Source organism: Rhineura floridana, chromosome 2 (assembly GCF_030035675.1).
Source record: "Rhineura floridana isolate rRhiFlo1 chromosome 2, rRhiFlo1.hap2, whole genome shotgun sequence".
In the NCBI taxonomy this organism is placed as follows: Eukaryota; Metazoa; Chordata; class Lepidosauria; order Squamata; family Rhineuridae; genus Rhineura; species Rhineura floridana.
The window spans coordinates 145,756,618-145,777,579 of record NC_084481.1 but is presented as its reverse complement, the minus strand read 5'-3'; the positions used below and the strand labels follow the sequence as shown (position 1 = coordinate 145,777,579).

The following is a 20,962-nucleotide window of genomic DNA, read 5'->3' as shown; positions in this document are numbered from 1 at the left end:
CCCCTATTTCCAAACCACCCCTTCCTCCATCTGGGGCAATTCTGCCTTTCACTGCCGAAAACAAGGATGGGGAACCTTAGGCCCAGAGGCCACATGCAGACCTCCAGGGCTTTCTCTAGACCACACCCCCCCTTCCCTGGGCTATATTCCCTTTCACCCTGCCACAGCATTACTTCATGCTCTCCCTGAGTGCTTTTGCCAGGCTCAAATGTGTCTTTCAACTATGGTTGTTGACTAGATGGAGGTAGGTGTGTGTGCATGCATGCGTATAGACTGTTACAGCTTTTGCATGGCTGGAATGTAGCCTACTGTATAAAGATAAGACTTATTTATTGCTCCACCCACTTTTGCCTCTGGCTCCACTGACTGCTGGCATGTAGCCCTTGAAAAGTTACCTGTGGTGGAATGTGGCCCTTGTGCTGAAAAAGGTTCCACACCCTGGACTAAAATCAAGCACATGTGTTTTTTAATACATGCAATTTTGTTGCCTTCTGCTGATTTTTTATTTTATTTTATTTTATTGCATTCAGTATGTTAATTCTATGCTATTAATTACACAAATTTTCCTGCATTCTTCCCTCTTTGAGGACAATCTCGTGCATAAAATGGCTGATTTGTTTTCTGTAAAGCCTTGTGTGGCTGGAATTGCTGAAGCTTTATTGAATATCCGTCGCCCACTCAATGTAACTCGATTAAGGTTTAATAATTCAGCTGCCGATAAGCTCACCACTTTCCAGCAACCACAGTGTGGATACTAACCACCAGGTTGGCAAACTACACTGCTTCCCAAGCAGCGCTCTGCTTTCCATTCTAACTGTATCCTACGGCAATTTTAGAGGTGGTTAATCGTACTAATATGTTGTGTTTATATGGCATCTGTTCCAACGTTATTAAGCCAGCTATACAAATGGGGGAAGCTGAACTGCAGAAACTGTGAAGTGTTTTATCAGAGGTTCTGTTCCTATAATAAATCAACCAGCTGCAGCACTGGGGAGGCAGAATTGGGAAGTGCAATTTTTTAAAAAATTCAAAAATGTTATGCCTTTATGGTGAGCTACAGTGACTGTGAATTGCAGAGAGGGAGAGCGCTGTAGCACCCCGGTTCTGTTTGCGGGCTTCACTGAGAAGAACACAGTGTTGGACTAAATGGGCCACTGGCCTGATCCAGCAGGGGTTGTCTTGTGTTCATATGTACAGCACCAACCTAAGAGACATGCACTTGGGAAGGAAGCTCTTCCTTCTTCCTTGGCATGCCCACTGCAGTTTTCTCCAATACATAGTTTTCTGCCAAAGATGTAATGACAAATGTCCTAATAAGGATAAGAGCGCTCCTGTATGGAGCTCCCTAATCATGGAAAGGCAAGGAGTCAGGATGACTTCTCTCCCTTCCCAGTCACTCTTGGTGGTGATATCTGTTCTGCTGCTGACACTACATGCACTCTGCCTCTGCTGGACATCCCTCCTTATGTGTGATGACTCCACCCTCCTTTTATATATATTTTTTAGAATTCTATTAGAGGGGACTCTGTAGTGTGTGCAGAGTGCTAGATGGAGCTTGGGAGATTATTTTTAAAAAGTAATAAATTACAGTTACGATTACATGGCCCAAAAAGTAGTAATTACCGTTACAATTACAGTTGCTTTGAAAGTAAATGATTGCTTTTTCCCAGAAGTAATCACTACAATTGCATTTCAGTTACTGTTTTTAAAAACCGCCTACAAGGTGCTGGCTTTGGCTGCTGCGCATCTAAGTAGCCTAAAACAACATTAGAAATAAACACACACATACAGAGGTAGTAGAATAATTCTTTTTATCCATAAGATAGCAATGGTGGTCTCTCCACCGGTAAGGGAGGTGGGGAGGGAGGCAGAGGCCACTACTCAGATCTTTGCATGTCAAACCAAGGACAACCTCCCCCCCCCCTTCAGCCAGCAAGCATAATCTGTCTCAACCACTTCCCGGACCCTGCCCTGCCACCAACTAGGTGGCACTCACCCAAACAAACATTTTCCCCTGAGATGCAAAAAAGTTAAAATACTGCAAATGCAGTACAGTAACCAGAGAGGGTGGTGGAGGCCACTTTGTGTGCCAAGTGCAAACACAGTATACACACACATCATCTTTCACCTCCACAGTTCTTTATCTCCATTGTGCTGCTGCCTCCTTCTCCTTTATCCATGTTCTTGCCCTCCAGCTCCTTTTCCCCTCCACTCCATTCTTCACCACCACCATCCATTTTTTTAAACAACTGTTTTCTCCACTCCACCCGTCTCACTCTCTACCTCCTCCCTCCTTGCCTCCTACCCACCCACAGAGCATGAGGGAAGAGTGATGCTGCACAGAAGCCCAGTTTGAGGCACATGATTTTCATCCACAAATCAGAGGAGCAGATGACTTCCCCTGCTCCTCCCCCAAGTAATGCCCAAAAGTAATGGTGGAAACATTACAATTGCTCCACAAAAGTAATAAAATCACTCCTAGTTCTATTACAATCAAAATGTAAAGGAATTACCCACTCATTCCTCAAAAAAGTAATGAATTACAATTGTTACTTGTAATGAGTTACTTCCAAGCTCTGGTGCTAGATGATGTGTGCTGCCCACAAACGATCATAGTAATATCAGACTTCCATATAGTTATGAGCCTGGTAGAGGGCTCTCTTCCGTGCCTCCCTCTTCTTCCCTCAGTGCAAAACACTTGGTTCACATTCTCTCCTTTAAGAGGTTACTGGCACTTCTTAAGATGTTAGAAAAGAGAAAGGAAGTCCCAGGCATGAAGCATTTATAGTGCTGCACTGTCTTTAAGAGATCTTTCTTTGCATGCATGCACACCAGCCAATAATATTATGAGGAGCAAGCTACATGTTGCATGAAGTTAAGTTTTGACTTCATTTTAATGGGAAGCAACTATGGAAGCTTCTGTTTTGTGTGGAGGTATGGGGGGGAGAGGGGTGCATAATCATTTTCCTTTTGGGTGGTTTTCTTTGTCACCCCCCAAACTGCTTTTTGCCTCTTTAAGGAAACGCAACTGAGGGGCATTTTGAGGAGGCACAGTTAAGTTCCCCTGCCTGTTCCCATGCTCACGATTGCAGCCATTTGAGGCTGTTTTTCTTTCTTTTATTTTAAGTATTTTTTTCCCTTTCAGCCATTCAATTTGCCGCTGGCCTGGGATAAATTGCAATGGTCCTCAGCATGAGCAGCCAATAGCCCATTGCTCCTATCTTTCCATGCAGCTTTTCCTTTCCAAAGGATTTATGTGTAGGTTTTGTAGTGCTGCATTGTGTTAGGCCAGTGCTATGTTGGCTCAAGTATTTCACTTGTGGCCTTTGATTTTAAAATCCCTTTGATTGCATTAGGAACTCATCAGGCATTTGCTGAAACGTTTCCCATTCAAATTAATAGGAATAAAAGTGTGCAAGGCTGCTGTCCTAAACACAGTTACAAGGGAATAAGCCCCACTGAAGACAGGAATTTGTGTCTGAGTGCATAGGATTGCGCCGTCTCTCTGACATCAGCTAAGGGAAGGGCCATAAGTAAGTAGCAGAGCACCTGTTCTGCCTGCAAAAGAGCCTAGGTACGATCCCCAGCACCTTCAGGTAGGGCTCAGCAGGATTTCTAATAGTCAGTGTAGACAATACTGAGCTCAGTGGACCAATGGCCTGACTTGGTATAAGGCAGTTTCTTATGTACCCACTTATAAAGGTCCTTTGCCGTTTCAGAAAAGTGTTTGGGCTTGGATTTTGGTAAGCCCTCAACAAGGAGAGAGTTCAAAAATGAAGAAATAATGACAGCGAGTGCAACTTGATATTATTGTTATTATTTATTACATTTGTATACCGCCCCATAGCTGAAGCTCTCTGGGCGGTTTACAACAATTAAAAACATTAAAAACAAATATACAAATTTTAAAACACTTAAAAAAAAAATTTAAAAACACATGCTAAAATGCCTGGGAGAAGAGGAAAGTCTCCTTTCTTCCTCTGTTTTTGCACGTTGGGGAACATGCCTTTCCTCTCAAGAATCTACCAGGCAGCCATAGCTTGTAACATTACAAAGGCTTTCTGCAACTAAAGAGCAATACTGACAACATGAAGAGTTCGAATTTGAGTGACTTGGACACTTGGTTCAGTGATTAAATTTGATACTGGGTGACACTGGGTGTCCAATAGCTAGGACTGGGTGTCTAGGCACCCAACTATTATTTAACTAGGGAGGCTCTGCCCTCCTGCTTACTCCATTTGCCAGCTGGGGACTCCCAAACACAGACACACAGAGACACACACATGGACTCCCAACCCCCTCAGGGACTCCTAAACACAAATACAAACACAGAGACTCCCAACCTTCCCCCAAGGACTGTCAAACACAGACACACACAAACACACCCAGGGACTCCCAAACAGGTCACTCTCCCCCATTCCAGTGGGTCGCTAAGCTTCCTTCTGTCCTCCTCTTTAGACCTTCCCCTGGGAGGAGGAGGAGGAGGGAGGGAGGCAGCCAGCCAGCCACCTGAGGCAAGCAAGACAGGAACAGTGGGGAACAGGCAAGGCAGCTCTTCAGCAACCCTCCCTCTCTCCTGCCGCTCCTCTCCTCTTTGCCTTCTGCTGTTGAGGCTGTCAGTGAGATGGGGGGCAGCAACAGCAGAGCAGGAAGGTTGATGAGGAGCTACCCCAGGCCATCTTGACTGTTCCTCTGTGGCTCGCCTGGGCCGCCTTGCTCTCCCACCTTGCTTCTTCACTCGCCTCATACCTATCTCGTTCGCCCACTGGTCTGCCATCCTCACTTGCCTCACGCCTGCCGTGCCTCCCTCCCCACCCTCATGGAATGCTGCTGTCATGCTGCATGATGACATGACAGCTTACCAAAATATTATATGCAGGGTTAGATAGAAAAATGCCTTGCAGTTGTGTGGTCCTTAAGAAAAAACAAGGCTGCATACTTTCCCTCAAGAGTGACATGGATTATAAGAAGCTGTTTCTGATTTGGTCTCCTCAGTTTCCCCACCCTGTATTGACTTGTATGGGATCCAAACATTGCTACAGTTAGGAGGTAGAAGGCTTTTCTTGAATGTCAATGGCAGCTACTAGGGGTGAAGCAATGAGATTGGTTGAGGACCGTGGTGTTGTGGGGAAGTCTGTCCCGTGACCAATGCTATTTGCCCTATAAAGTGAGAACATGAAGATACCAGTTGTTGAGAGGGTGGGATATGAGACAGCTCTCCCCTTGGTGGGGCCCAAAGTGTAGTTGAGTTCACACTAATATCACTCAATGACCTGATCAAGTATTAATTCGCACATGTGAAATGGCTGTTACAGGGTACTTTCATATCACCTGATCTTGTCACCAAATGCAATATTTTTGGATGGAGGCATTTCTTATATTCTGACAAATACTTGTATGAGTTCCCATAGTTCCCATTTACGTATGGGCAATTTATTTTATTTTTATTTTTTTTAAAAAAAACATGTTTATGCAGTGGTGTCATGATGGGCCTACAAATTTGGCCAATCTGTGCTTTTAGTCTAGTCTTACACTTTGATTGTATCTTACTCATCAATATTCCAAGAAAGAATGGACGAACTGGCTGGAGGATGGGAATGAAAGAGACAAAAGCAGTTTTGCAAAGCTCTTTTGTGTCTTGCAGAGTTTCCCCAGAAGATGGCACCCCTGGACTCTGGATTTTACTACATAATCTCATGGAAGTGCAAAATTGACAGTGGGTGTGTAGGGTGAAGCAAGGATATAGGAAGCTGCTATCTACAGACCAAGCATCCTCCTAATCCTGCATTGTCAACACTGATGGGCAGTGGCTCTCCAGAATCTCAGAGGTGTGTTTCCTAGCCTTAACAAACCAAGAGGTGTGTCCCAACAAACTGAAAAGCGAAGGGAAAAATTGGGAACCAGAAAACAACTAGAGATTGCCAATAATGAAGGTGTGGATCCTTAGTAGAAAGTTATTTTAAAAGAAATATATCACTATCACAGCTGATTAATCAAAAGCAGATGTAATCAATATATACAGCAACAACTGTTGAAGTAAAATATCACAAATACATAACCAATACAAAAACGGCTTATAAACCGGAATATCTAAACACTGAAGAAGACCATGTCCAAACATGTTTGGTCACATGTTTAGGTATTCCCTTTTCTCTAGTTTAGTTTTGCTTCCTCAGACTGGAGCATTTCCTCAGAATAAGAAGAATCTTTCTCTTCTTCTCCCTCATCCTCTCTTTCAAGGAGGGCTTGCAATAGCAGCAGTGGTGAGTTCATTTTGTATGCAATTTGTTTTACAGGCTGACAGTATCACTTTATGCTGATGAGACGGTGGAAGTTCAGTGCCAGCTACTAGCAACAGAATTATAATAGCATCCATTAGGGTTGTTAAGTAGAATCTGCCACTGGTTCTGTTTGTAATTTAAGGGTGATAACTCAGCTATGCAAATAAGATTCAGGACGCAAACTGTGTAATAAAAAAAAACTCAAAAAACCCCACAACCCTTAAATGAGATTTTTAACAAAATGGGATAGAGATGAAAAGCACCACCAACCTTTCTGGTTGATCAGGCTGAAGGTTAGTGACAGACCTAAGGTTGGCCAGTGAGGGTGCAGATTTGAACCCAGGTCTCCTTGCTCTAAGCTGGATGCTCTAATCACTTCACTACTCTATTATTAAAAGATGGGAAAACCTTTCTAGCAATTCAAGAGATGCCACCCTTTAAAAAAAAAAAGAAATATAGTATTAATCATTGTGAAACACAATGATTTGCAGTGCAAATAGTCATTATGGTGCTGTCCAGATGTTGTTGGACTCTGTCTCTTGTCAGTCCCAGCCTGCATAGCCAACAGGCGGTGGTGATGGGAAGTGTAGCAACATCTGGAAGGCACCGCTTTGGCTCCCCTTGACTTACAACTATTTTTTTGAAATGGCATTTCCTACTTCTCTTTTACAGAAAGACATGCTCCTTCTAAGATGGTAGCTACTGAGACATGTATGACTAACATCTTTTAAAAATTTGTTTTATCCATATGCCAGTCAATACTGATCATTTGATTAACATACAATTATTTGACTAGGATTATTTTGTAATAGTCCTGCTGAGGGCGTATGGCTGAATCTGTTCACAATTGTCCTCCCTAGTCTTGCCTCCTGTTCATCCCTTTACTCCCCATCCTTTGTCTCCTGCACAGTGTAATCCTATAGCACTTTCCTAGGAGTAAGTCCCTTGAATGTATTGCTTACTTCTGAGTAGACATGCATAGGATTATACCATCACTGTTGAAATTTAGACCGTAAACTCCTCAGGGCAGAGTCCTGCCTTTTTCACTCAATGACACTCCACAAAACAGCATGTACATAGATGGTGCATTAAATCTGATCAGCAACCATCTATGTATTGACAAACAAGCTGTCCTGGCCATTGTGCTGAAAGCATTAGCACTATTTTTTAATATCTTTTCTTGTCTAGTTTCAGTTAGAGCTTTTTTACATACAGAGACTTTTTTTTCACCCTATCCTGCACTTTTCGGAATGGGGCAATTTAAATAAAGGGAGGGGGAGGAATCAAAAATTGCGGGATCAATAGCATCAATATACAATTTATGCTAAGTAACAGATTTGAACCATGTGCTTGTGTGTTTTTTCTTAATTGGGGGAGGGGGGTTGTGTTTAGAGGCATTATAAACCGTGGTCATTGTTACTCTTATTTTCACACGGGCTTGCACTGGCAGCAAGCATTAAAATGTTGCTAGGATGTCACCTGGAAGAAAGCATGCTTTGTTCAAATAGAGATGCAGTAACAGATCAATAATAGATCAGCTTGTGCTGAAATCCACAGAGCTAAGGGTGTTAAAATTGATGAATGCATTTTAAATCAACACACATCTCTTCATTTGTAGCAGTTGGAGGGAGGAGGGGCTGGGATGTGTGCACAGCCATCTGTTTCTTAGGACTTTTTTTTTTAACTGGGCACAGATGGCAAACATCAAATACTGAAAGTGTTCCTATGTAGAACAGCAGCAGTATGAGCATTCCTAGATACAGATTTCCATCTGTGGGCTTTCCCATGACCTTGTTTTTCACAATGGGTCAGCATGCCAGATTAGTGTGTTTGGGCTGAATCTAATAGAAAAGCATGCCAGATTCTCTGCAAGAGTCAAGAGACAAAAGGATTTCATTTGTTTCTCATATAACCAAGGTTAGCTATACTTATGAATCGCTCTCCTTCCAGAAATCAAGGATGTCACCTGGAGTTGTGATATGAGAAGAACTTAGGAATGTAGGATGCTGCCATTGGTCCATCTAGCTCACTATTGCCTACCCCAGTTTTCCTCATCTTGGCGCATGCCACATGTTTTACATTACAAGTTCCATCAGCCCCAGCCTGCTGGTTTTCCATTGATTGGCAGCACTCTCCAGTGCTTCAGATGGGGGGCATCTTTCACAGTCCCACCAGGATGTGTGTGGGACTGAAGCTGGGACAACCTCCGAGCCAACCATGTGCTTAACTTCTGAACTCCAGGTCTTCAGCACTCCAGAACCTGAACAGGGTTTGGTTGCCACATGGTTGGTGGAAAGAATAATAATCAAGAGGCCTTATTACAAGTCAATTTTACCAAGTGGACAGTGACAGGAAAATGCTACATTAATCCACAGTTGCTTTTCCCTTTCAAAATGATTTCAAGATCCTCTCCAAGAAAGTGAACAGGAAGTCCTGCAAATGTTGCTCCTCTTGTCTTCTTAGAAATGGTGGAGCACCAGTTCTCTCACACAGTACAAATGCAACCCTCCACATGAATACTCATCAGAAGTCCCTCTGATTTCTGTGGGACTTACTCTCTAGGAAGGGTGTTTAGGATAGCAACCTAAAGGTCTAATTGGTATAGAATCCACATATCCAGAGTTCTCATGTATTAGAAAGAACAATATATACAGTCTCCTCTGGAGTCTAGCCTCTAAGTATTTATCCCCATTTTCAGGCTACAGAAGATACCAGGAAGTTGCTTGGAAAGATGAGCATTTTCCCCTACCATTTTTACCCCATAGGTCTTCCTTTCCCTTGTTATTACAATTGTCATTCTCCTCAGGGTGCATCCAAAGGACTGAGACCAGTTGGGGGATCAATTTTGGATGCAAGACGAATAACCAGTCATGAGACGCATGCTTTAGCTCCCATGCTTGTAATGAGTTGCTGCTTTATTATTTCCATCAGTATCAAAAGGACACCTTAATTAATGGGTTTTTTTTTTTTACTAGGAGACAAAGAACCCAGCTCTGTCTGAATGGCAAATGGAGGAAACAATTTTATAAGCTCATTACACCTCTCTCTGCTGAAATCATCTAAGGAGCCACAAAGATTACCAGTGCCTGAAAGACAATTTGACTTTCAGGTAAAGAAATCTGATCAGTCACAGTTCCTGAGCAAGGCAACTTGGAGGGAAAAAATCCAGATCACAAGCTGTATCTGTCAAAAACCATGGAGCATGGAAAAAACTGCTCCTCTGTGATAAGGGCAGGTATGCTGGAGGGAGGGAAAAGATGTGATGACCATAGGTAAGACATTCTGATTCCTCCCACTGAAGTGCAACCCAAACTCCAACATCAGTTCCTGCTCTGTGATCCTTGGAAGGGGTCCTTAATTTCCCATATTTGTCTAATGAATGCAACATTAAGCCTTGCATACCTCACAGGGGCACTAGAACAAGTTATGCTTTGTATTTGTATAAGCATCATTTCTAAAAGCTGTCCAAGTCTTAATAAATTAGTTACCCATAGTGAAAAAGTGAAAAAGACAATGGTGTTAGATGTAAAAATGTCCAGTAGTGAATGATTACAGGATCCTGTTACATCTGCCAACTGCTGCTTAACAAAAGAGGGTGCCACACTGGCCCACTTCTTTTTGCTCCCCAATTACAGTATCAGCTGAACCATTTGGGATCCATTTTATTAAGCAACTGTGTTAGTGAAGAAGGTCAATGGGTATCAGCACTTCCAGGATCAAGGGCCTGAGATGACATACACACCAAAGCTTCCTACAGCTTCCTAACAGCCACATCATGCTGATAATATGCAGTGGAAAAGGAGGACCTATTCCACCTCTCCCATCCCACAGAGCAGTCCCATTGCTGATGTTCTTACAGCTTTCTGTGCATACAGCCTGAGAGCTGGCTTGTTGGGAGAAACCATGCATATGGGTAAGGATATGTGTCCCCAAGCCTGATTCCATATATGTATGGCATCTAGCTGAATTGAGACACATGCCTGTAGCAGAATCAATAATGTGGCATGAGCCCTGCTCCAACATTTGTGTCTTGATCATTATACAAATGTGATGGAGACAAGAAAAGCCTTCTACTTCCTAACTGTAGCAATGTTTGGATCCCATACAAGTCAATATAGGGTGGGGAAACTGAGGAGACCAAATCAGAAACAGCTTCTTATAATCCATGTCACTCTTGAGGGAAAGTATGCAGCCTTGTTTTTTCTTAAGGACCACACGACTGCAAGGCATTTTTCTATCTAACTCTGCATATAATATTTTGGTAAGCTGTCATGTCATCATGCAGCATGACAGCAGCATTCCATGAGGGTGGGGAGGGAGGCACGGCGTGAGGCAAGTGAGGATGGCAGACCAGTGGGCGAACGAGATAGGTATGAGGCGTGTGAAGAAGCAAGGTGGGAGAGCAAGGCGGCCCAGGCGAGCCACAGAGGAACAGTCAAGATGGCCCGGGTAGGGTTGCCAGGTCTCCGTTTTTTGGCCGGAGTTTCAGGGAAAAAGGGGCCGTCTCCGGCCTCCGGCAATACTTTGCTTAAACTGGATGATCTCCGGCTTTTCATTGGCCGCCTTCCCGCCCTCTGTCATTCTCCCTCCTGCTGTGGGCGCCGCTGGGACGGGAGTGGCCGCGATGGAGCTCGGCAGTGGCGGCGGCGGCCGCCGCAGCGTCTCTGGCTGGGGAGCGCATCGCGGCCGCTGCTGCCCAGCAGCGCCCACAGCACGAGGGGTGAAGCGGCCGGGCGTCCTCGGGGCTAAGAAGGAGCTGGCCCCGTCCGGCGTCCACTGCTGCTGTGGGTAGCAGGCTGGAGAGAGAGAGAGAAAGAGAGAGAGGCTGGAGAAAGAGAGAGATGCTGGAGAAAGAGAGATAAAGAGAGAGAGGCTGGAGAAAGAGAGAGATGCTGGAGAAAGAGAGATGCTGAGAGAGAGAGAGAGAGAGAGAGAGAGAGATGCTGGAGAGAGAGAGATGCTGGAGAGAGAGAAAGAGAGAGAGGCTGGAGAGAGAAAGAGAGAGTTTGGCCCTAATCCTCAGTTTCTTACTATTTCCTCTGGATAATTGCACTGCTGGAAACGGACAGAATCATCATGTAATTGTCTTTTCTTGACAGGATGTGGGAGTGAGATTGAAATGACAACAAATAGGAATGTGTGCCATTGTTCCATTTTTCTGCACATTTCCCATCTCCCCAAAGCAGCCTTCCCCAACCTGGTGCCTTCCAGATATCTTTGGGCATACAGCTGCCACCAGCTAACATCTGGAGGGCACCAAGCTGGGGAAGTCTGCCCTAAATTGTCAGCTGCTTCAGGTCTATCAGATCTAAGCATATGGTCACCCTGTTGTGGGAAAGTTCCCATTAAACTGACTCGTGTTGTCTCATTAAGTCTCTAATGTGGCAATTTAAGCGAACAGACCTGATCTTGTTCTGGGTTTTGGACTTCCAGCAGGGGCTTAGACTAGAAGGACTAAAAGGCCCCTTCTAGCTCTGTGATTCTATGCTACATGTAAGTGTGTGTGTGTGTGTGTGTTACACACAAACGCACAGGCACACACACAAGCATACTTTTTTTCTTTGATCAATTTTGCTTAGAAAAAAAGTGTCTTGTTCTTGTCAGTTGACTTCCTTTTTTATTCTTTGTATGTACTTAAACAAGCTGGTCTGTTTTAAAAGAAAAGCTTGGTGGTGTTTGTGAGAGCCCACGAAAGAGCAATTTCAGGTAACTGCCACAGCCAAATGGTTAAGAATTGGCCTTATGACATAATGTGTACTGGCTGGTCTCTACAGAATTCCAAACACCATTTCAGACTTAAGGCTGCCATCTATTATCCCAAAGGCAGCCAAAGTAGCATCCTCCAGATATTGTACTAAAACTCCCATGAGCCCTATCCTGCTTGGCCAGCAATCACAATAAAGTCCAAAAACTTGACTGCATCTGTTTAATTATATGCATGGAAATGGAAATGGACTGCCTTCAAGTCGATTCCGACTTATGGCTACCCTATGAATAGGGATTTCATGGTAAGCGGTATTCAGAGGCGGTTTACCATCTAAGGCTAGTACTCCCCACCTGGCTAGGGCCTGCTCAGCTTGCCACAGCTGCACAAGCCAGTCCCTTCCTTGTCCGCAACTGCCAGCTGGGGGAAACGGCTCCTTGCGACTATGCACCTTGCCCACAGGTGGCAGGGCACATAATCCCTGAGCCACTCACTGTGGGGGTGATCTTTAGCTGGCCCTTGACATCCAGGAGACACGAGCGGGGATTTAAACTCATAGACTCTGGACTCCCAGCCAGGCTCTCCTCCCCACTGTGCTATACCATCTGTTGCATGAGCATACAGTTAACATACAACTGACTTCATAGCACCATGCAGATAACAACTGGCTCATTCTGCATTAGCATAGCTGCTGCAAGCACTCTTAGTTCATTTTTACAAGATAGTTCAACATGCTATCTTGTTCATTAAAAAAATGCATTCATTCCTGACTTTACCTCTCACCACTTCTCCAGGCTGTAAAAAATAAAATAAAACACCTTCCACTTTCCTTTTTTGTATCTTTAATTCAGTTGTTGATGTGCCTTCAAGTCAATTTCAACTGATGGTGACCCTATGAATCAGCGACCCCAATAGCATCTGTCATAAACCACCCTGTTCAGATCTTGCAAGTTCAGGTCTGTGGCTTCCTTTATGGAATCAATCCATCTCTTGTTTGGTCTTCCTCTTTTTCTACGCCCTTCTGTTTTCCCCAGTATTATTGTCTTTTCTAATGAATCATGTCTTCTCATTATGTGTCCAAAGTATATGTGTCCAAAGTCAGAGGAAGGCAATGGTAAACCACCTCTGAATACCTCTTACCATGAAAACCCTATTCATAGGGTCACCAAAAGTTGGGATCGACTTGAAGGCATTCCATTTCCATTTTCCATCCATACTCCCTAAGATGGTGAGAAGGAATGACCTTGTCACTTCAGCTGGACCTCTTTTAGGTAAGATTTCTATTTTAATTTCCAATCAGAAATTTTTTTTTTAATGGTATGCTGCACGCAAGTGTGGTTGATACAATGTATCATGCTTCATGATGTCACTAGAGCCCACCCCGTGACATCACTAGGGCCCACCCCGTGACATCACTAGGGCCCACCCCGTGACATCACTAGGGCCCGCCCCGTGACATCACTAGGGCCCACCCCATGACATCACTAGGGCCCACCCCATGACATCACTAGGGCCCGCCCTGTGATGTCACTAGGGCCCGCCCCATGACATCACTAGGGCCCGGCCCATGACATCACTAGGGCCCGCCCCCATTTTCTCAGGTTTTTGGATGGTTCCGACCTGGCAACCCTAGGCCCGGGGTAGCTCCTCATCAACCTTCCTGCTCTGCTGTTGCTGCCCCCCATCTCACTGACAGCCTCAACAGCAGAAGGCAAAGAGGAGAGGAGCGGCAGGAGAGAGGGAGGGTTGCTGAAGAGCTGCCTTGCCTGTTCCCCACTGTTCCTGTCTTGCTTGCCTCAGGTGGCTGGCTGGCTGCCTCCCTCCCTCCTCCTCCTCCTCCCAGGGGAAGGTCTAAAGAGGAGGACAGAAGGAAGCTTAGCGACCCACTGGAATGGGGGAGAGTGACCTGTTTGGGAGTCCCTGGGTGTGTTTGTGTGTGTCTGTGTTTGACAGTCCTTGGGGGAAGGTTGGGAGTCTCTGTGTTTGTATTTGTGTTTAGGAGTCCCTGAGGGGGTTGGGAGTCCATGTGTGTGTCTCTGTGTGTCTGTGTTTGGGAGTCCCCAGCTGGCAAATGGAGTAAGCAGGAGGGCAGAGCCTCCCTAGTTAAATAATAGTTGGGTGCCTAGACACCCAGTCCTAGCTACTGGACACCCAGTGTCACCCAGTATCAAATTTAATCACTGAACCAAGTGTCCAAGTCACTCAAATTCGAACTCTTCATGTTGTCAGTATTGCTCTTTAGTTGCAGAAAGCCTTTGTAATGTTACAAGCTATGGCTGCCTGGTAGATTCTTGAGAGGAAAGGCATGTTTGTCCCAGAGAGGGTTGTAGGAGTCAGGAAGAGAAGAGTCAATACCTCTTTCATCCACAGGGGCAGACTGGAGGCAAAATCCCCCTTTGTACAGCACAATAGAGCTGCTAGTGCTATCTTTCAGCCACTAGGCAGTCACTCAGGGGACAGGAGACTTCACTTGCTGGTTGAGCAGCAGCATATTGGGCCTATAACTCTCTTATGGCAGTGGGTCTCTTGCTCAGATGTCTCTTTGATGGTCACCTCCCAAGTTGTACGGGATTGTTTTTTCGACTGAGTGATTACCTGATCTGTGAAAAATGGACCAGAAAACATTATTACACACACACACACCGTGTTGTTGCTTTTTTCCTTTTTGGCTAGGGTTACTTTCTATGATATGGGAAGGGAAATTGCATATGCTCAGAGGCCAGGCTTTAATTCCTAAGGAAAGTGCTAGGGCTCAAAAGTTTAAAACTGCCTGAAGACTATGTCATCTGTAGGGTTGGCAGGCTCAGGGCCTGAGACTGCTCCTGTATCTTTAGGGGGAATTATCTCTTCCCCCTGCATAGCTTTTAAAGATACAGAACACCTCTTGGTTGCCAGGCCAGCCTCTAAGAGGTCTTCTGTATCTTTAGAAGTTGTGCAGGGGGAAAGGAGAATTCCACCTTGTGGTTTTTCCCATTACAGTGTTGCAAGAACACCTGCACTTGACTGACTTTCTCTTCTCCTAAGGATACAGGATCAGTCTCAGGCCCTGAACCTGGCAACCCTATCTGCCCTAGAATCCCTGCTGCTTAATTTGATCAATGTAGGTCTATGGCTTTTACTTAGGATGAGGGAGGACCTGTTCTTCAAATATGCTTAGAGGGTCAGGATGGAATTTTATTATTAGTGGCTCAGTTTGGTATTTAAATCATATTGCTCCAGGACTGAATTCCTGGAATTAGAGATGATGGTGATTTTGCTTTTTCATTCATATATTTACTGGTGGGTGAGCAAGGTAGTAATGCTACAAACTTGTGTAAATGCATTTGCAAGGTTGTATTCACACACATACCCTTTTTTAAAAAATCACTTTTGCCTCAATTCAAATGTCAGGGCTTGTAGAGAGGTAGAGAGCCATTTGAATGGAAAAAAATGGACACCTGGTAATAATTCCTTCAAAAATGGACTGCATGACTGCCTATGTGAATTCTCAACAATCCTCTCACAGTTTTGAAAAAATGTTCTAAAAACAGTTTTAAGTCAGAACAAAAGAACTCTAGGCATTAAGGCCTATGCTAGTCACACCTAAATATATGCATGTGCTTTGCAACAGTGCTGCGTGACACTTCTGGATACTCGTTTTCCAGAGTATATCTTGGAGTGCTACAAAACTGGAGCCCTTATCATGCATACATCACATGAACACCCACTGTGAAGGAGAGGGGGCCAGCCACCATGCTGCCTCTGCTATGGCCATGCTGGATCTGTTTCCAAAGTCTGTGCATTAAGTGGGATGTGTGAAAAGAGTTCCTGTATATGTACAGCATGCACAGGCATTGCACATGTTCATGCAGGAACACAAAAATTTAATGCTTGTGGGGATGATTCATTCATTCATTTGTATAATGTACATACCACTTAATATAACAAAATCTCTGAGTGGTTCACACAAATGACAATAATAAAATCACAAATAAAAAGTAAATACACAGTATATCAAAATGCAGTAAAAATTCAATAAAAGAGATGTGAAGAAAATTAAGGGCCAAGGAAAGCCTGAAGAAACAAGTACGTTTTTAGGACAACAAAGCCCACCACAGTGGGTACCACTTGGATTGCACAAGGAAGGCTGTTCCATAGGGTTGGTGCCACTCCAGAGAAGGCCCTTGTTTGAGACATCACAAGATAACAATTCAACGTATGTTAGATCTGCTTTGTTTATAGGCTAGTTTATTTCAACAAGTCTATGCTTACTATTTAGCACTCAGGATACACAAAGGTACCATCCTTTTCTTTCCCCTTCCCTCCCTTTTTTTGAAGCTCCTACTGGCTTACATTGGTGGCATTGGGTAAATAAGTAGCTTTTTGGGTTTTCTTTTTTGCAGGAAGCTTGATGCAACTTTCCACAACCTTGGCAAATATTGGGGGCCCTTCAAGACATACAATGAGTCTGGGTGAGTCACTATCACTTGTATGAGGGGTTTCATTAGAGAGGACTGAAGGTTGTTCTAATGTTCTTAGAGGAATAGGTGCCTTAGCACATGAGTTGATCCATTTATAGTAATGGTGGAACAAGGGACAATGTGCTCCAAGATGGAAGGCCTTTGGTATCGTTCATCACCACAACACAGAATGGTGAGGAAGGCACGTCTGAAAGGCTTGTTCAAGAGTGCTTAAAGGAAGGGATTCAATCCTGATTGATGTACCCCAGCCACAAAAGAGCAGTCCGTATCTGACCAGGAACTGCATAATGTATGGAAGGGTCTGTTATGTTTATGATAAAGAAGGTGCCCAGTATAAGCAGAAACACCCCATGAGTAAACAGACGGTCTTAGATGCTTTGTTTTCAATCTTTGTAAGATGTGTGCTACACTGATCAGGTTGGTGTGGCCTCCCATCTGCACGCTGTAGACTTCAGATCTGGTGAGCATGCTCCCTGGCTGCAATATATAAGATAGTAGGCTAGCACTATTAGCAGAAATGGAATGTAGAAGGCGATCACTGAGCAGATGATAGCATAGGGCTTGTTGATCATAAATATGCAGTAAGTTGAGTTGGACACATTGTTGAACTGCTTTTTCTATATCAAGACCATGATGCCAATGCTATTCCAGCCTTGCATTATAGGGAGAAAAGAAATAAATATTGGAATTCCCCAGCAGCCACCCAGCATTAGAGCAATGTGCAGTGGTGTCAATCTTATTCCTCTAAACCAGTGGTTGGCAGCAAATAGCATAATACTTGTCTAGTGAGATACAGCAGAAGTGAACAATTGATGCTATAGTGAGGAGGACATCTAGAGATGTGCAGAGCAGGTAAAACATCCTTCCATAAATCCAGTTATCTTGAACCAAATCAATGGCTCCAAATGGCATCACCAGAACTGATACCAGCAAGTCAGCAAATGCAAGAGAATCTATGAAACAATTGGTCTTGATTTTCCTGAGTTGCCTGTCCTTGATGATACTCAACAACGGTGTGTCCAAAGCTCTGGAAAACTACTATCTCTGTACTCCATACATGAAGAGCTTGTTTTCATGTCTGCAGCACACTGGACACAGATTGTATCTTACATTCGTGGCCTGAAAGAACAAAGCGATTTCTGAGAACATATAGCAGCCCTCCATAAGTGTACAGCATGCCTAGGGACCAGTGCCTGCTGGTGCCAGGGACTGATCATTGATTTAAAAAAAAAGTCACAGAATGTGACTCCTCATTCAGATGGCATGCGCGCTCAGTGCTCTTAATAGTCTTCTTTATAGATCTGTTAAGTGGGTAAACTGAAAGTGAAGAGGGATGGCAGTGATTTCTCTTAGCAATTGAAAATGTGTCTGCATGAGCAGAAAGGAATTTTTGGTATTACTAAATGGATCAAGGCTGGAGCAGGATTAACTAGCACAAAGCTTTGTTTTCGCAGCTGGGCTACCCTGTTCTTCAGATTGCCTTCTTCTGTGCAGTGTTCACGTCATAAGTTTAGAACAGTAAGCGTTGACCTAAAGGGCAATGCAGCTTCCATGCAATTCCTTTAAGACTACCCATGCCTCATTAAAGGGCTTCTCCTGACCCCAGCACGGCAGGGTTTCAGTGGAATTTGTAGGCACAGTCCAATCCATTTTGTGAGGAGACATTTGGCAAGCCTGTATCATGGCAGTCTTGGGAGTAAAGCAGAGATGCCTAGCAGCCAGATCTCATTATGAAAAAGCAATTTGTCAGGGACCATCAGTGAGAGGTTGCTGAGGCTAGCTGGAGTTGAAAGGCTTCAGAAATTAGAAGAGGAGAAATCAAGGCAGTTTCAGGTCAAGGGCCAGAAACAGGTCAGAAGGCAGGAGGCCAGAACTGAAAGACAGCATCCTAGAAGCCAAAGCAAATCAAAACAGCAAGGGGCAGAGACCAGGGCAAGGAATGGAGGTTGCAGTGGGAACAGCACTTGAACCAAGAGCAAGGTAGGAGGCAAGGGACGCCCGTTTGTCACTATTGTGCAGGAGGTATTTAAGCACATAGTGTAACGTAAAGTTTGTGTAGTTAGAGTGAATTAAAGGGCTCTGTTTCCCCAGCACAAGAAATCTGCTTCAAAAAAGAATCAGACCATTTGCAGTTGGGAAAGCGATGGGGAAAAGCGTTAGAAAGTGTAGGATGAACTAATGATTAACAGGATGTACAAACATCCTGCAAGCAAATCAGGATGAATGCAGGGCGAACACTCATTGGTGTATAACTGCACTGCAAACAAATTAGAACAAATGCTAAGTAAAGAACAGATATAATCTCACCTCTGGATAAGCTTTGTGCAAGCAAACCAGGATGAATACTCAGTAAACAGGTCTTTTGGAGGAGTCCTATATTGTAAAGGGACTATACCACTTCTAAGTTCTGTGCATTGTGCAGAATTAATGGCAATATCATTGCTATTCTTCAGCATTTATTTAGCACTGTTTTGGGAGCAACTCGACCCTCGCTGATAAGCCGGCTGAGGAAACTTAGAATGTGCTGCCACTGCGGCTCCACTAGATGAGATGGAGGAACATAGCAAGCTACCTTGTACTGAATCAGACCATTGGCCTGTCTAGTTCAGTACTGTCTATACAGACTGGCAGCGGCTCTCCAGGCTGTCAGACTGGGAACATCCCCAGTCCTACCTGGAGATGCCAGGGATTGAAGCTGGGGGCTTCTGCATGGAAAGGAGATACTCTGCCACTGAGTTATGGCCCTTTCCAGAGACACACTGCTGGGATGACACTCAGCCAGAAGTCCCCTGGCCTTTGTCAGCTGAAAGCTCCATGGGTGTAGGTGCTCCACCTGCAATGTTTTACTGGCAGGGCAGGGGCAGGAGAGTGTGCTGGGGTCATGGCAGAGGTGGAGACTTCACAATCTAAACTGTTTGAGATCTCGAAAACACCCGGGAATTAATGTGACTCTGTGCCAGCTCAGGGGTTGGTGCAGAGAATTTCTTCCCGTAGAAGTCAATGAGAGGGTAACAGAAAAGCTGCCCCATGTCTCCTATCCTGCCCATTGTGTAACGGCAGAGTACAGAACATGGCAGAGCAATGGATGTCTCTCCCTCACCCCCCCCCACATCGATGTAAGATAGTATACTGATTGCAATTATGAAAATGCCATAACTTTATTTTTAAAAAATAAAATCCATTAAAACCCTGTCTCAAGGACACAGTGCTGTCTTATATTTTGCTTGTCAAACCATTTTAAAAAATGCTTTGAAATTTTCCCTAGAGCCCTTTTGTACACTACACTTTGCAATTGTACACACCTTCCTGCCATAATGTTTGTTAAAACAGTGGTTGCTATATGTGCCTTCTGGACACAGGGATGGGCCAGTTTACCAACTCGAGCGTATTGGGCCTCTCTGCTCTGCTCCACTCAGTTAGGGTTTCCACCCCCTCTGAGTGCTGCTGGAAATTATGCCCTGCTGCAGCTGTGCACATGCAGTTCCACCAACCTTTGTTCAAATTATTTTATTTTTATTTTTTGCAGAACTTTTGAAAGTTAGGATATGTAAAGAGAGGGATTGGAAGCTGGTGTATTCATATATTTAAATATCAGATATACAGTTTGTTCTCTGCTTTAATGTATGCTTTTGATGAACAGAGCATTTTATGTGGGCGTATCCCAACTGCTGAGCTTCATCTCTTGACCCTTCCCCCTTGGATTCCATCCCTGGGCATTACCTAATGCCATAGTTTTGTATTCTAAGAGTTGGTACCCCTATATGTGAATTATCCTAGTCCATCAGCATTTAACATGGAAGCTAAAGTTATTTGTGGTCCATGTATAACCAATGAAAATTATTGTTATTATTCACATAACAAAAAATAAGCTTTTGGGGCCACAGCATGACTTCTAGGCAACATAGGGTTTGCCATGTGGTCTTCTGACATCATAGACTAGATAGGTGTTGAGCTAATGAAATGAGCACTATGTGTGCAGCACTCATATACCTGTGCACTATGTACTATGATGGAGCACTCAAATGATGGACATATGACAGATCCATCAAACTTTATCACATGACAAGTTATAATGAGCATTGGTCAACTATCTCTTTGGGATTTTGCTTGCACCCATGTTCCTACCCTCTCCTGACCTCTCACTTCAACTTTAGTTGCTCAGAAGCCATCATTACTTAATTAGCAGTCTCTACAGCACTATAGCAATAGGCTAAGCAATCCGAAGGAGGTCAGGGAGGAGAGTCTATCTATGGCAGCTAGGGCAGAAGGTGAAAGGTGGCTTTTTACCATTTCCACTCCTTTTTTATTGCTTTTTATATTTTAAATTCCCCCTCTCCCATTGTTTCTAATGGGCTGGAAAATAATATAGCCCTGCTCCCAGTTGTGGTGGATCCAAAGCCTCCCTCAATCCAGAATGCTTCCCCCCCCCTTACTGCCTGTGGAATACCACCAGCAGGGTCAGGCCCGACACTGCTGCGGGCCCTTGGGAATCAGTCCCGTGCCCCCTGCCACCCTCT

At 44.3% G+C, this 20,962-nt stretch overlaps 1 pseudogene; it reads right to left on the bottom strand.

Annotated features, from left to right (window-relative positions):
• Positions 1–16,499: 16,499 nt before the first annotated feature.
• LOC133376086 (5-hydroxytryptamine receptor 4-like) lies at positions 16,500–20,614 on the bottom strand (annotated as a pseudogene).
• Between the last annotated feature and the right edge of the window lie 348 nt (positions 20,615–20,962).